This window comes from Notolepis coatsorum (genome assembly GCF_963971535.1).
Source record: "Notolepis coatsorum genome assembly, chromosome: 8".
Taxonomy (NCBI): Eukaryota; Metazoa; Chordata; class Actinopteri; order Aulopiformes; family Paralepididae; genus Notolepis; species Notolepis coatsorum.
Window position 1 is genome coordinate 27,987,798 of NC_140172.1, and position 7,958 is coordinate 27,995,755.

A 7,958-nucleotide genomic window follows, 5' to 3' on the forward strand; every position below is an offset into this window, starting at 1 on the left:
AACCTGATGGAGAGGACTCTGGATTATCAGAACCAGTCAGTAACTTAGCTGGTGATTTAGAACCAACTACAGATGGCCAGCTCCTCTCTTCAGCTTGTTCTGGAACTGATACTGACGACAGTGATGATTGGCTGGAGACTAGTGAACCTCATCCTGGTTTAAACTCACTGACATCAAAGAAGACACAGAAAAACAAAGGACAGAGTTTGTCTAACAGCAACCAGTTCAAGAGCTCTGTGGTTTCATCCCATGAGGTGAAATTATCAAACCAAATACCATGTGAGACCTGGAGCTGTAAAGTGTGTGGGAAATGTTTTCCTAATAGGAAAGCTTTAATGCCCCATCTTAAAGCCCATTCTAGTGACTGTGGTTTGTGTGGAAAACATTTAGAACCCACAGAGAGCTTGAAACTTCACCTTCAAACTCACAGGACATGTAATGTTTGTGGCAAGAAATATACTGCCATTACACCCTTGGAAGCACATATGAGAAGCCATACTGGGGAAAAGCCCTATAGTTGCACACTGTGTCCTAAAAGATTTAGTGGAAAATCTAACCTAAAAGAACATATAAGACGCCATACTGGGGAAAAGCCCTATAGTTGCACCCTGTGTCCTAAAAGATATATTACACTGGGAGAGCTGAATATTCACATGAGAAGCCATACTGGGGAAAAGCCCTATAGTTGCACCCTGTGTCCTAAAAGATATATTACACAGGGAGAGCTGAATATTCACATGAGAAGCCACACTGGGGAAAAGCCCTATAGTTGCACACTGTGTCCTAAAAGATATATTACACTGGAAAAGCTGAATATTCACATGAGAAGCCATACTGGGGAAAAGCCCTATAGTTGCATACTGTGTCCTAAAAGATATATTACACAGGGAGACCTGAATAGACACATGAGAAGCCATACTGAGGAAAAGCCCTATAGTTGCACACTGTGTCCTAAAAGATATATTACACTGGAAAAGCTGAATATTCACATGAGAAGCCACACTGGGGAAAAGCCCTATAGTTGCACCCTGTGTCCTAAAAGATATATTACACTGGGACACCTGAAAAGACACATGAGATGCCATACTGGGGAAAAGCCCTATAGTTGCACCCTGTGATAAAATATTTGGTGCAAAACGTGACTTAAAAGTACATATCAGAACTCATACTCGGGGAAAAAACATTTAGTCGTGAAGTTTGTGGGAAAGGATTTACTCGGAAGGCATATATAAAGACACACATGATGATTCACACCGGAGAAGAAACAAACTCACGTCCCTCCCTCCCTCATCTAGTTCACATTCAACCCCGTCCCTGTTAACTCATTGACCGCCACGCTCTTTTCCCATCTTTACTCAATGGCACCAGCGTTATTGACCATTTTAGCGATGTTTGCGGACCCATCGTGTGTTCTGTATTATAGCTATGGAGACAATAGTATGGTTCATTTGACAGGCATTGTTTATAGGCCAAGACTGACTAACCAGTTAATTTCGACATACTTTAGTTTGTGCGCTATTCCATGCAAATTATTATTATTATATTTTTTTTACAGTGCAATAAAATAGTTCTGGATTACTGTTCAACAGTTCAAAGTCGTCTTTACCTTCTCTGTTTGGAATCCACAGTTTAAAACTTGACAGTCTTCCCTCCTGTCTTATACCCACTTTGACCCTTCGAACCTCCCTCTCAGAGTGCAGTTCCCTCTCAGAGTGCAGTTCCCTCTCAGAGTGCAGTTCCCTCTCAGAGTGCAGTTCCCTCTCAGAGTGCAGTTCCCTCTCAGAGTGCAGTTCCCTCTCAGAGTGCAGTTCCCACTCTCAGGGTGCAGTTCCCTCTCAGAGTGCAGTTCCCTCTCAGAGTGCAGTTCCCACTCTCAGGGTGCAGTTCCCTCTCAGAGTGCAGTTCCCTCTCAGAGTGCAGTTCCCTCTCAGAGTGCAGTTCCCTCTCAGGGTGCAGTTCCCTCTCAGGGTGCAGTTCCCTCTCAGAGTGCAGTTCCCTCTCCGGGTGCAGTTCCCTCTCAGAGTGCAGTTCCCTCTCAGGGTGCAGTTCCCTCTCAGGGTGCAGTTCCCTCTCAGAGTGCAGTTCCCTCTCAGGGTGCAGTTCTCTCTCTCAGGGTGCAGTTCCCTCTCAGAGTGCAGTTCCCTCTCAGGGTGCAGTTTTCTCTCTCAGGGTGCAGTTCCCTCTCGGTGCAGTTCCCTCTCAGGGTGCAGTTCCCTCTCAGAGTGCAGTTCCCTCTCTCAGGGTGCAGTTCCCTCTCAGAGTGCAGTTCCCTCTCAGGGTGCAGTTCTCTCTCTCAGGGTGCAGTTCCCTCTCAGGGTGCAGTTCTCCCTCTCAGGGTGCAGTTCCCTCTCAGGGTGCAGTTCCCTCTCAGAGTGCAGTTCCCTCTCAGAGTGCAGTTCCCTCTCTCAGGGTGCAGTTCCCTCTCTCAGGGTGCAGTTCCCACTCTCAGAGTGCAGTTCCCTCTCAGGGTGCAGTTCCCTCTCAGGGTGCAGTTCCCTCTCAGAGTGCAGTTCCCTCTCAGGGTGCATTTCCCTCTCAGGGTGCAGTTCCCTCTCAGGGTGCAGTTCGCTCTCTCAGAGTGCAGTTCTAGGCCTGGTTCCTACACAGTTTTAAAGCCTGACAGTCTCTTGTTTGATACCCACACAGTTTAATACCTGACAGTTTTGAACCTGTAATAAAAAGCAATAGACAGAGTAAAATAATACAGTGCAATAATAGAATAGTAGAATAGAATAGATAGTAAAATTATGCAATAGAATGGACAGAGTAAAATAGTGCTACAGTACAATCAACATAAAGAATAAAGGAAGATCCGGTCAGTTTGTTGTAGGCCTCAGTGTGCCGTGTATGATTGATTGAAAACTTTATTAACAGATTGCAGAATGGGTACAATACAGTACGGCTCAATACACATAATTGTTAAGGGGATGCAGACCAGAGAAAGATTTTCATCTTGTTTACATCAGGGTCCCCCATTTTCAATTCATCATAACACACACAACATACAGATAGACAGTACTGCTACATCTATACATTTATGACATACCAGATTTACAAATACAGTACTGTTTGTGATACAAAAAGAGTCTAAAAAAGAGAGTATATACATTTGACGTAGAAATTGTACATTGGAGGAGGTTGGGTAGGTGGGGGGGGAACTGTACATTGGAGGTGGGTGGGGGAAACTACAAGCAAAACTGTACATTGGAATATCGACTAAACCTTACTTCATCATCTATGTTTATTATGTAATCCTTCCTTATGTTTTCATGTTGTTCACCACACAGAAGGAGGCCCCTTAATTCAGCCTGACTGTGGGCGGCAGGGGCGGAGCTAGGGGGTGGCTACCTGGGCTCAAGCCCCGGATGTATTCTGAAAAGCCCTGAATCTATTTAAAAAAAAAAAAAAAATATATATATATATATATATATATATATATATTTTTTTTACAATTCATCATTGTTACATGAAAATATGTTTGCACCAGATTTAGCAGAAGCTAATTTCCATCTGTGGTCTATCCAGCTGCTAACTGTATTTGAGTGAGTTAAGTCTTGGTGTTATGGTAGACTCAGACCTAAGCTTTAAATCACAATCAACAAGTTGACAAAAACTTAATTCTTCCACCTTAGAAACATAGCTAAAGTACGGCCATTTATAAATCAAAAGGACGCTGAAAACCAGATCCATGCCTTTATCTCAAGCCAACTCGACTACTGTAATGCACTCCTTACCGGCCTCCCGAAAAAATACGATGATAACTATTTTATTGCAATGCACTATTGCATTATTTTATTCTATTTGACTAACTATTTTATTGCACTGCACTATTTTACTTTGTATCAGTGAATCATAGACGCCTGGCCATAAGAGCATTCGGAGCATCTCTGCTCTCCCACTATTGAACTTGGGGGAGCAAAGGTATGATCTTGCTCCACCACTTTTTGATTATATGAAAAATATGATATATCCCCCCCCAATATATAAATCTAACCATAACTACGTTATGGTTAACTGAGTTTTATAGTGAAAAGAGCAGCTTTATTGGTCAAGATTGAAGGCTCTATATTGCAGGAAATTGCACGTACAGGTTCATTCAATTCAAAAAAATCTGTCGTGGAGGGGGTTGTGCCGGACCCCCTCCAAACCACCCCTTGCCTGCCCAAAAACTAAAAAAAAATTAAAAAGAAATTAAAAAAAAAAAAGATGGGGGGCCCATCTGGGCTAAGCCCCGGATCTCCTACAATCCTAAATCCGCCCCTGGTGGGCGGTGACCTTCACATATACTGTATATATCATACATATAGTATATAACATATACTGTTTAATGTGTCCCAGCATTGACTACTGATAAAAGTAGCTTAAAATGTGTTTGTTCTTTGTTAGTTTTTTTCCCCTTCCTTTCCTTTATTCTTTGACATGTTTCTTTAAATTTTTTTAATTCCTTTTAAATCAACTATTCCATATGATGTAACCTTTTTCAATGTACGTAAATCACTTTGAAATTGCCTCTATGTGGCACGGCTGAGTGGCGCAGTGGGCAAGGCGCTCGCCACTAACGCAGGAGATGCTGGTATCGAGCCCAGCTCTCTGCGTTGCTACCGGCTTGGCCGGTCGTCATACTAACACAATTGGCAGTGTTATAAGGTGGGAAAGCCGGTGGGTGGGGATTGGACGTTGTGGACAGCGACTCCTACAAGTCGGTTTGGTGATGCCGGTGCGGCGGAAACAGGAAGTATCGGGGGCAGCGTGAGCCTCCCACGCGTTACTCCTCGCCACTGAGAGTTCGAGCTGCTGCGGTGAAAAGATGCGACAGGCTGCCTCCTCGTGTACCGGAGGGGACACGTGATGCAAGGCTTCTATCCTCACTACAGCCGACCAGTGGGAGGCATAGTCTAGCAACGTTCAAGACGGGAGGGAAGAATTGGAAATATGAAATTGGGATGGGAGAAAAATAGAAAATGGGGAGAAAAAGTGGATACAAAAAAAAGAATTGCCTCTATGTATGAATGGTACTACATAAATACATTTGCCTTGCCTTTGCCTGTATTGACCTGAACATCTCCTGCTTTTGCTGGCATCTAGGAAGGGGTACAGAATTGAGCATGGAGCACCGACCTGATAAATATTTATATTTATATATATATATATATATATAGTAAGGGATATGTACAGATATAGATATAGTATTAACATGTACAGTGATACAGGTATAAAGACACTGGTAGTAAGTCATACTGGCCAGCAGCGTAACTAGTAAGAGTAGGTAAGGGACATGTACAAAATGTATAGATAGATAGAGGCTAGTATCTACAGATATACAAAGGATTATATGCAGGTATGTACAGACAGATGTGGATATATGTAAATGCAGCATGGTTAACAGTTGGTTAATATAGTTATATTCGCTTACAATTTTATATGTTTATTTTTGCATATTAATAATAATACTCAGGATTGTATTTCATATGGGTTTATATAGATAATATGAGTGGCGCATGATTTCTTTTTGCTTGTGCAATTATTTAGTCTCACAAGACTTGTTTCCCACTTAATATCCGGTGACGTGTTTCCGCCTTTCTTTGAGACCCGACATGACTTGATGGATGGCTGTCTTGACTTTGCGGTCAATTCAAGCAAGTAAAATAGTTGTCTAACACAAGACAATATAACAAGAAAAAGGACAAAGACACAACACAATCGATGTTCTCTTATACTGGCATGCAGCCAATAAGGTATTGATTGCTATGGATGATGATTTTCGTTATATGTTGACGGTTGATGTTAGCTACGTTTTTGATGGGCTTTCAATGGTATCATTTGTATGTATTGTGTATGTATTTACGGTTTGGATGGAGAATGGACAAGCTTCATTAAAATCAGTTCAAGAAATCTACTTGTATACTGCGTCATGCCTGGAGGATGTCACAATATGGATAGATACATATTAATACAACAACTCTGTACATACATCTGATTAGCACTATTGCTCAGTAGTATGAATTAATGAAAACTTTATTATTATAACAGATTGCAGAATGGGTACAATAGAGTACGGCTCAATACACACAATTGTTAAGGGGATGCAGACCAGAGAAAGATTTTCGTCTCGTTTACATCAGGGTCCCCCATTTTCAATTCATGATATATATATACAGGTATATAGTACTGTTACATTTGTGACATATTTGACATTTTCATTTCAGGTATTGTACCTTAAGATAATTGAAAATCTTGATTTACCGTAAATCCTCAAATATAGGACGGGTCTTCTATTTACCTCAGCTGCAAAGAGCACCAGGCCTTTATTAGAGAGGCTTATATAAGAGGCAGGCCTTAATTTCAAAAAATGACACTCATGGACATAATCCCTTCATTTTCAGACTTTTATTGCATTATTATTATTATTATTATTATATTTTGTATGCGTACATTGTCTGTCTACATTTATTTAGACTAGCATTGGTATTTAAATATTGAGTGCAGTTGAGTAATTGTGGGATTAACGTAATTCACACACTGAAGTTGGAACCGTCTAAAGGTTGTCCAGTTGATTACAGACGCTATGAGCCTAAATTCTTATCCCAACCCATGTTTGCTTCCGCGTTAAACATGGGTTGGGATAAGAATTTAGGCTCATAGCGTCTGTAATGTGTCAACCTGACAACGCCAGCCTCGTCTGCCATATAGATGGCGAACGTTAACGTTTGCAAACGAAGTCAACGTCATCCAGCTGACACCACATATCTAGATAATATTACAACGTTAGCTAGCGGCTAGCGCTAAAGTTAACGCCAACCAGAGGGAAACGTTATTATTATTATTATTATTAGAGGATTTACGGTATGACCAGATGGCATTTCGGGACCGTGAAACACTTTTATTGTATTGCGTGGTAAAAGTTCTACCACTCAATAGTAAAGACATGTCTAACATAATCCTTTGTTTGAACAATTTACTGGAAAAGCCTGCCTGCCACCAATGACACACTCGGTGGCCTTTGATATTTACACTCAGCCTACCTGCAGCGCCGTGCGCCACTGTCTGCTGGGGGTGGGAGGCACTGGATCAAACCATATGGGGGGGGGGGGGGGTCGCAATCTTTAGAAACTTAAAAACTTGCTATTAAGTGTCATTGCGTATAATTAATTTGATTGAATTTACGTAGTTATGGTTCGATTTATATATTGGGGGGGGGATATATCATATTTTTCATAATCAAAACGTGGGGGTGCAAAAGTACACGTTTGCACCCCGAAGTTCAATACTGGTGGAGCAGATGCTCCCCATGCTCTATTACGTAGGCGCCAGTGCATGTACATGTCAAAATACTTCCCAAAGGTCAGTGAATACCACAATCACAACACCAGAGGGAGCTCCACAAATCATGTTAAACCCAGATTCGGCTCAAACGAGGGACTAAACACGTTTCGCAATTATGCCACATCAATGTGGAACGTGTTGCGTGAGATATTTTTGTCAGCAGAAGTCTCCACGTGTGCAGTCAACCAAAGTAATTAGCATTCGAAATGAAGAAATAGACACGACTGAGGACTGAGTTTCATCTAGGCTAAGTGGCGTTTATTTAGTGTGCATGCTCTTTTATATCAAAACACCTTGTCTGTTGTACGCATGCACACAGTGATGTCATACAGGAGCAGACACATGACTTTGTCCACCAATACAAAATATGCTCAACACTCCCACTCAAAGACATGTTGATTGCTCTCTCTACAGTGTTACACAAGATCAAAAAAAAATACACAACAACACCATCAACAACATCAATAAGAATAACTCTGGCGTTGTTCAATTTACACCTGCAATTTTCATTTCTCCCCCGAACAGATATCATTTGAACTTGTCAAGTTTAGCCTTTGTCAGAGGCTTGGTTAGGACATCAGCTACCATTTCCTCAGTAGGACAATATTCTATAGATATCTTCCCCTCAGCATGTG